Genomic DNA, 10,135 nt, shown 5'->3' on the forward strand with positions numbered 1-10,135 from the left:
AAAAAAAAAAAAAAGAAAGAAAGAAAGAAAGAAAAAGAAAACATAAACACAAAGAGACAAAAGCTAGAAAGATTTGGGAGAGGAAAAATAGGAGAGTATTTTTTACTTTGGGTTATAACTACATTTTAAAATAAAAGATTACCAAGTGCAGTGGCACATACCCACATTTGGAGGCTGAAGCAGGAGGTTAAGAAGTTCAAGCCAGCTGGACAGTGGTGGCGCATGCCTTTAATCCCAGCACTTGGGAGGCAGAGACAAGAGGATTTCTGAGTTCGAGGCCAGCCTGATCTTTTACAGAGTGAGTTCCAGGATAGCCAGGACTATATAGAGAAACCCTGTCTCAAAACAAAACAAAACAAAAAGTCTAAAAGAAGTTCAAGGCCAGCCTGGACTATGCAGTAAAGACTGGATCTCAAATATTAAATTGTGTGTGTGTTTGTGTGTATGTGTATGCGTGTGCATGCCTGTGTTTAGAGTGTGTGTGTATACATGTGCATGTCTGTGTTTAGGTGTGTGTGTGTGTGTATACATGTGCATGTCTGTGTTTAGGTGTATGTGTGATTGTGTGTATACATGTGCATGTCTGTGTTTAGGTGTGCGTGAGTGTGCGCGTGCATGCGTGCACACGTGCATATGCATGTGGAGGACAGACGTGTCGTCCTCAGGTTCCCTCAGTCTTGGTTTTTTTGAGATAGAATCTAGGCTGTCTGGTTAGCCACCTCCAGGGATCTGCCCATCTGTCCCCTTGGCACTGAGATTACAAGCACACACCACCACACCAGCTTTCCATGTGAGTGCTGGGATTGTGGCTCCATGCTGAGCTTATGATGTGTGCTTTTGAGTACATTATCTTGCTGAGCCTTAGCACTTTAGAGAACTATGTGAATGCTACACACATTTTATTTTTTTTATTTTTTTATTGATTTAAGTTTTATTGCATTGTGATGAGAAAAGATACACGATTTCAATTTATCTGAATTTGTTAACATTTAAAAACATATTTTAAGTAAATAGAATTACATCACATTCTTATTTCCCTTTTGTACCCCAACTCTTCCCAGAACCCCCTTCAATACCTGCAATACCTTTCAGCTTTTTTTATTTTGTAATACTCTTTAAAATTTATAAAATATTGTAACAATAAAAATGAGTATTATAAAAATTGTTTGATATAAAACAACAATCAATTGAATAGTCTTATGTAGATGCTTGTCTATAGCAATACTGAAAATACATATGTTTTTCTCAATATAAATTTTAAATAACTCCAAACATATTAACTGTATATTTTAAAATAATACATCACTTCTAGTATTTTTTAAATGAACGTAAATACAGTATTTTTACTTGTTTATTTGTTTTGTTTTGTTTTTAGTAGAACTTAAAATCTTGGCTCTTACTGTGGTACAAGTCCAAAATAAGAACAATTTTTAGACATTGGAGTTCATTGTAATAAGGCTGTACTTCAACAACCCTCACATCACCAAAGGATTTTACCTCCATCGTAGCTAAGAGTTGACAGTTCTGCTGTGCCAAGGAATGAATTGTAGGCATGATTTTTAGAGACAGACTTCCTGCTATGGTCAAAGCTATTTGACTTTGAGTGATTGTCTTCATTCTCAGCCCACAGAGAACAAGTTACATTCATTTAAGAAATGGGGTGTGAGTTGGGTGGTGGTGGCACACACCTTTAATCCCAGCACTTGGGAGGCAGAGGCAGGAGGATTTCTGAGTTCGAGGCCAGCCTGGTCTACAGAGTGAGTTCCAGGACAGCCAAGGCTACCTTGGACAGACATTATTTGAGAAATGGCCAATTATGAAACTGTCCCACAGTTTCAATCTTTCAGTAAACCCATAGATACAAGTACTGGGATTAAAGGCGTGCACCACCACTGCCTGGCTATAATTACTTTTTCGAGAAACCCTGTCTCGAAAAAACCAAAATAATAATAATAATAATAATAATAATAATAATAAGTAGAAAGAAAGAAAGAAAGAAAGAAAGAAAGAAAGAAAGAAAGAAAGAAAGAAAGAAAGAAATGGTGTGTATATTAAGATGGTCAGCCCATGAAGTCATTCACCAACTGTTTCAATGAACAATGGTTCTGCTTGGAGGGTGGTACAGACATTAGATGAGTGTAAGAATCTGATTCATTGGCTGTGATAATTTGGAAAAGCATTCATCTCAGAGAAAGAGTAACTTATAAAGTCCTCTTCTTCAAACTTGATACAATAGTTACAAACTATTTTGATGTTTGTAACTATTTCAAAGCATTCAGTCTCACTCTTTGTTGTTCTCTTAAAAGCCACCTCCCAAGTTAATTGTCAACGTTTCTTTTGAAATATGTAAGCTGTTCTGAAAACCATAATATAGTGTAAAAACATCAAATAAACAATCCTACTAATAGAGAGGCTGGGATAGGAGAAGCCTGATTTCAAGATCATTATGTGGTACACAGCAAGACACAGTCATGTACAAACAAGCAGAAAGTATATATGGATTGTACAATATTGGACCTATTTCTCCAATTATCAAATTAGAGAGACCATTGGATGACAGCCAACAAATTTCTAATTCCTCATATTTTTTAATTTCAATTGATTGGGATATATTGGTAATGTTAATTTTCATATTAAGATATTAAGAAAAAGTAATTATAGCCAGGCAGTGGTGGTGCACGCCTTTAATCCCAGTACTTGTATCTATGGGTTTACTGAAAGATTGAAACTGTGGGACAGTTTCATAATTGGCCATTTCTCAAATAATGTCTTAATAGCGAAAAAAAGTCCCTCAAAATGTGCTTTTATGTTATAAGGATTTAAAAATTGCCTTTAATAAAAGGAGACTACAGATAGCCCCAGAAAAAGTACAAACTCAAGATCCGTATAATTACCTAGGTTTTACACTTACAGATCATGCTGTTATTCCTCAAAAGATAGTCATAGAGACAATTTGAAAACCTTAAATGATTTTCAAAAATTATTAGGTGATATCAATTGACTTCGTCCCTACCTAAAACTCACTACAGGAGACTTGAAGCCTTTATTTGATATTCTTAGAGGTAATTCTAATCCAAATTCTCCTAGATCTTTAACTAAAAAAGAAATATCTGCTTTACAGCAGGTAAAAAAAGCTTTAAAAATCAATTAGTTACTTACATAGATTATTCTTTACTTAGTTACTTACACAGATTATTCTTTACCCTTATATTTATTAATTTTCAATACAACTCATGCCCCTATGGCATTATTATGGCAGAAGACACCTCTTATGTAGATCCATTCAAAGGTGTCTCCTAAATATAATATCTTGCCATACTATGAAGCTGTTACACAAATAATTTTACTTGGTAAAAAGCACACACTAACTTATTTTGGTAAGGAACCAGGTGTTATCATTCAGCCGTTTACTTTACAACAAGACTCCTGGCTTAAAACAACACAACACAAAATGGTTGCTAGAATTTCAAAAAACTATAAATAATCATTATCCCCAAGACAAACTAATAAAGTTTTTAAATACACATAAAGTGGTATTTCCAAAAATAACGGCTTGGCAGCCCTTAAACAATGCCCTTGCGGTATTTACTGATGGTTCCTCTAAAAAAAAGAGTTAAATATCTCATTAATGGCACCCAAACTCATGGAGCTCAAATACAAAAAAAATAAATAAAAAAGACACCATTAAAAAGCAGGGCCCTGCCTAAAATAATTCAAAAGATAAAGATAAAAGATCGTACACCAATCTGCACGATAAATATTTTCAATGCTAGCTAGCCTTATTTTAATATTGTAAAGTTGTTGTGTGTACAAAAGGTGTACGGGTCTAGGCTAAGTTGGCGCTGACCCGGCGTTTAATTTCACCTAAGAGTTTAACAGTGAGAATGAGTTCAAATGAGATAAAAACAGTGATATTAAACGTAAAAAAGCTACTTTGAACAAAAAAAATCAGGGTTAAAAAAATGCATTACAAAATCTCGCAGATGAGATAAAAACTCACTGCCCATGGCTCCAAAAAAAAGAGAGAGAGAGAGAGAGCTAAGTAAAAAGACTTGAAAAAAATCGAGAGGGCTCTAAAAACTAATAGGGCAGAAAGACAGAGTCAAAAAGTAAGTTAAGTCTCCAGTTACAAGCTCCGATGTCTCGGAGCTGAAACAAAAAAGAGAGACCCAACAAAAGATTACTTTCTTGCTTCTTCTAGGGTGTAGTTTTGCTCCTTATGTTGATATTTTCCATCTATTATCCTTTGTAGGGCTGGATTTATGGAAAGATACTGTGTAAATTTTGTTTTGTCATGGAATATCTTGTTTTCTCCATCTATGGTAATTGAGAGTTTGCTGGGTATAGTAGCCTGGGCTGGCATTTGTATTCTCTTAGAGTCTGTATGACATCTGCCCAGGATCTTCTAGCTTTCATAGTCTCTGGTGAGAAGTCTGGTGTAATTCTGATAGGCCTTCCTTTATATGTTACTTGACCTTTTTCCCTTACTGCTTTTAAAATTCTTTCTTTGTTTAGTGCATTTGGTGTTTTGATTATTATGTGACAGGAGGAATTTCTTTTCTGGTTGAGTCTATTTGGAGTTCTGTAGGCTTCTTGTATGTTCATGGGCATCTCTTTCTTTAGGTTAGGGAAGTTTTCTTCTATAATTTTGTTGAAGATATTTACTGGCCCTTTAAGTTGGGATTCTTCACTCTCTTCTATACCTATTATCCATAGGTTTGGTCTTCTCATTGTGTCCTGGATTTTCTGGATGTCTTGGTTTAGGATCTTTTTGCTTTTTGCATTTTCTTTGACTGTTGTGTCCATGTTTTCTATGGTATCTTCTGCCCCTGAGATTCTCTCTTCTATCTCTTGTATTCTGTTGGTGATGCTTGCATCTATGGCTCCTGATCTCTTTCCCAGGTTTTCTAACTCCAGGGGTTGTCTCCCTTTGTGATTTCTTTATTGTTTCTATTTCCATTTTTAGATCCTGGATGGTTTTGCTCATTTCCTTCATCTGTTTGATTGTGTTTTCCTGTAGTTCTTTAAGGGATTTTTTGTGTTTCCTCCTTAAGGGCTCCTAGCTGCTTATCTGTGTTCTCCTGTATTTCTTTGAGGGAGTTTTTTTATGTCCTTCTTAAAGTCCTGTATCATTATCATGAGAAGTGACTTTAGATCTAAATCTTGCTTTTCCAGTGTGATGGTGTGTCCAGGACTTGCTATGGTGGAAACATTGGGTTCTGATGATGCCAAGCAACCTTGGTTTCTGTTGTTTATGTTCTTATGCTTGCTCCACCACCACCCCCAAATCTGGTTATCTCTAATGCTACCTGCCCTGGCTAAATCTGACTGGGGCCTGTCCTTCCTGTGATCCTGGTTGTGTCAGAACTCCTCAAAGTCAAGCTGTCTCTGTGAACCTGTTATTCTAGGATCCTGTGATCCCGGGCCTTTTAGAACACCTGTGAGTGGAGCTTCCTGTGGGTGTTGTGGTACTGGCTGCAAAATGTGTGCCCAAGGTCTGCTTAGGGCACCGGCCCAGACAGACTGGAAGCCACACTCATTTTATAGCAGGCCGAGGAACCCAGGGTATATGGGTGGGGGTCACACACTAGAATGTATCAGAACTGGGATGAGAATCAAGCTTGAAGTCTAGGGCCCCAGTGCTTAACTCTGCATTGTTTTCAGGCTTCTGGCTTGTCTTGTGTTACAAACAAACAAACAAAACTAACAAACAAACAAAACAGAACTACTAATAACTTCATGTCCCCCAAAGGTGACTGCTACAAAGCAAACTGGGCACAGTGCCACAGGCTTGTGACTTCATCATTAGGGAAAGTGACACGGGAGGATTTTGAGGCCAGTCTGGGTTACATGGCAAAAACATGTCTCAAAACACACCAAAATAGGGGCTTGGAGAGATGGTTCGGCAGTTTAGACCTCAGGCTGTTACGGCAGAGGACTCCCGTTTGAATCTTAGTACCCACAGAGAGCCTCACAACTGTCTTTAACGCCAATCTTGGGGAATCCAATGCCAATTCTAGCCTCTTTTGTCACCAGATACACAAATGGTACAGACTTCATGCAGACCAAACACCCATACACATAAAATAAATAACTGTTTAATTAAAAATCCTACAAAGATAAATAGAAAGGTATTGAGCATGATGTGGAGAAACTATGATCCTTGGGAATAGAAACTTAGACGACTGCTGTGGGAGACAGTCCAGCCGTTCCTCAAAATTTAAAAATAGAATTATATGATCCAGAAATTCCACTTCCTGGTAAATACTCAAAGGAATTAAAAACAGGATCTCTTCCTTCCCTCTTCTTTTCCTCTTCCAATTACCTCTTTTTGTTTGTTTGTTTTGTTTTGTTTTTCGAGACAGGGTTTCTCTGTGTAGCCCTGGCTGTCCTGGAACTCACTCTGTAGACCAGGCTGGCCTCCTCGAACTCAGAAATCCACCTCTGCCTCCCAAGTGCTGGGATTAAAGGCGTTTGCCACTGCCACCACCGCCCTGCTCCAACTGCCTCTTTTTCCCTCCCCATTTCCCTCTCTCCCTCCTCCCTCTCTCTCTCTCTCTCTTTCTCCCTCTCCTCTCTCTCTCTCTGGACACAGAGTTTCTCTATGTAGCCCTGGCTGTCCTGGAACCCACTCGGTAGACCAGACTATGCTCAAACTCAGAGCTCCACCTGCCTCTGCCTCCCAAGTGCTAAGGTTAAAGGCCTGCAGCATTTCTTTTTCTCTCTTCCTTTTCTCCCTCCCCCGCCCATTCTCCTCTCACTCTGCAGCCCAGGCTAGCTAAAGTTGCAATCCTCCAACCTCAACCTCTGAATTACTCTCCCCATCCCTGTGCAAAACAATTTTAAAGAAGGCCGACTTTGTTGGCTCATAGTCAGGGCACAGACCATCAGGGCTAAGTGGCCATGACAACAGTGGGAGACAGCTGGTCCCTTGCCACAGTCAGAAAGCAGAGAGAGGTAGACCCCGGTGCTCGGCACACTTTCTCCTGTTATTCGATCCTGAACCGCAGCCCATGGATGGTGCTGCCCACAGCTAGTAGGGTCTCCCACCTCTGTTACCCTAATCTGAAAACTCCCTCACATCCCCAGGCATTTGTCTCCTAGGTGTTTCTAGATCCTGCCAAGTTGACACTCAAGATTAACCGTAAATTAATAATGAACCATAAGTTTGACTTATAAGTTGAAGATCAGTATACATAAGACGAATTATGTAAAGAAGAAAATTAAAAACACCATTGACATATACATGCATAGAGATAAGTATGCCTGGAAAGTAAGTGGACTTTTTCTAAGAATCAAGAGGCTAGGGTATTTCATTTGTTTGACTCGTTTGGGGCAGACTTTGCAGCTCAGGTTGGCTTCAAATGCTTAGTCCTCCTGCCTCAGCTTTCTGTATGCTGGAATTACATGTGTCACCCTGCCACACTTGTTTAATTTGTAAGTATGCAAGTGATCACCGTGACTTTTTTTTTCCCTCTCAACAACCCAAATAATAAGATCAAGGCACAGTGGCCTATGCTTGTAGTGTCATCTCTCAGAGGCAGAGGCTGGAGGATTGGCACCGTTCGAGGCCAGCTTGGTATTCATAGTGAGCCAAGGGGGCAGCCAAGGCTACATAGTGAATCCTTGTCTTTGAAAAACACAAATCTGAATAGGAGATCTATTCCTGTTGAGAAATAAAAACCCTAATGGAAACTACAGTGTCGCTGATTGGATATTAGGGTTCATTTATCTTCTCCTTGGTGTGTCCGTATGAATATGAACATGATTGTGTGTGTAGCTGTATGAATGTAAACATGTGTATGTATGTATGTATGTATGTATGTATGTATGTCTATATGTGTGTATATATGTGAATGAATTGATGTATGTGTATGTGTGAGTGTATATTTCATGCATGTACATGTGTGAAGTGTGTGTGTCTATAAGTGGATGTATGTGTTTTTATGTATTTGTATATTATATGTGTTTGTGTGACTCTGTGTGTGTGTGTGTGCGCGCGCGCGCGTGCGCATAGGTCAGATGGTTTGCCACCATTTTGTAGTACCTTTATTTTGGTTTCTTTTGTTTGTTTGTTTGTTTGTGTGTGTTTGTTTTTTTTCGAGACAGGGTTTCTCGGTGTAACCCTGGCTATCCTGGAACTCACTCTGTAGACTAGGCTGGCCTCGAACTCAGAAATCCTCCTGCCTTGTCTTCCAAGTGCTGGGATTAAGAGACAGTTGTGCCACTTTATTTTTTGAAGCAGGCTCTCTCACTGAACCTGGAGCTTGCAGGTTCAGCTGCATGGCTACCCAGCCAGCTCTGGGATCCTCTTTTCTCTCCTTCCTGATGCCATCATGGGTTTCTAACACCACACTCAGCTTTTCATGTGGTGCTGATGATAGATCAAAGTCCGGTTTGAGCTCATCCTTACACAGTGAGCACTTTAGTGGCCTCTACCCAGTCCAGGTCCTGGCTTTAAATTTTCATCCTTTCTTAGCAATAATATTGAACATTGATTTCTTGGTCATTTGTTGTCATTTTCTGTGAACTTCTGACTGTCTTTTACCTTCTTTTCTACTCAAGTTGTTATTTTCTTCCTGATTTTTAGAAAATATTTTGGACACTATTTTCTTCTCTTCTATGTACTTTTGATTTGGAAGAGAGCTTTTAAAGTTCTGTCTCCTAAAGGTAAAGGGTTTTTTGGGTTGTTTTTGTCGTTGTTGTTGTTTGTTTGTTTTGTTTTGTTTTGTTTTTTGGTGTTTTGGGACAGGGTTTCTCTGGATACCAAACTGGCCTTAGACTCAACAACAATCCTCCTGTCTCTGCCTTTTGAGTGCTGGGACTAAAGTTGTGCGCCGTCATGCTTGGCCTAAAGGCATTTTAAAACCACTTCTTTCAAGTCATAATTTAGAGGTCATAAAACTCACTCATAAATACACTAATCAGTGGTACCAGTAAAGTTTAAGAGTTGGGCCATCAACACAATCCGGTAGTTGAACATTTCCATCACTCAAAAGCTCCCTTGTGCTGCAGTGTAATTAATTCTCACCACTGTCTGTACACCAAGAGACCAATGATCTGCAGAAACAGGAGATTAGAGAGCCGATCCATGCTGTTTTGTGTGTCAGCAATTTGTTCTGTAAAATTTGCTGAGTCACAGTTGGATATGCTACGGTTGTTGATCTGTCCACCGATGAGGGACTTTTGACCTGCTTCCATTCTTGAGATTTTTGAATGAGACCTGTGTTTAAAAATGGCTACTATGTTTGTTCCAGAGTCATTTATGTATGTATGTATGTATGTATGTATGTATGTATGTATGTATGTATGTACTGGTTGATTTGATTCCTCTTGGGTCAATACCTAGGAGTGGAATTGCTTGCCTATACTTAACTCTATGCTTAAATTTTTAACTTTGATGATACATAATCAAACCCAGGGCCTCACAGAAGCCACGCAAGCACACTCGCCTAAGCCATATGCCAGGTAGTTTAGCTTTTGCAGACACTGCCAAAGTTGCTTTCCAAAGTGACTCTACCATTTTGTATTTCTTTTTTTTCTTTTTTTTTTTTTAGAGAGTATCATCTAGTTTTTTTTTTTAACTTTTATTGCATGATTTCAATTTATCTGAATTTGTTAACATTTAAGAACATATTTTAAGTAAATAAAATTAAATCACAGTCTTGTTTGTTTTGTACCCCCACTCCTCCCAGAGACCCCCCTTCAATACTTACAATATCTTTTTTGTCATATTCTTTAAAATTTATAAAATATTATAACAATGAGTATTATAAAAGTTGTTTGATATAAAACAACAATCAATTTAACAGTCTTATATAGATACTCGTCTACAGCAATAGTGAACGTACATTTTTCTCAATATAATTTTTTTAAATAACTCCAAATATATTAACTGTATACTTCAAATAATATATCACTACTAGTATTTTCTTAAATGAACATAAATATATAAAGTCTTTTTGTTTGTTTTGTATTTAGTAGAGTTTAAAATCTTGGCTCTTACTGAGGTACAAGCCCAAAATAAGAACAATTTTTAGACATAAGATTTCATTGTAATAAGGCTATATTTCAATGATCCTCACATCACCAAAGGATTTTACCTCCATCGTAGCTAAGCTGAGAGTTGATAGTT

Source organism: Mastomys coucha, unplaced genomic scaffold, assembly GCF_008632895.1.
Source record: "Mastomys coucha isolate ucsf_1 unplaced genomic scaffold, UCSF_Mcou_1 pScaffold22, whole genome shotgun sequence".
Classification (NCBI taxonomy): Eukaryota; Metazoa; Chordata; class Mammalia; order Rodentia; family Muridae; genus Mastomys; species Mastomys coucha.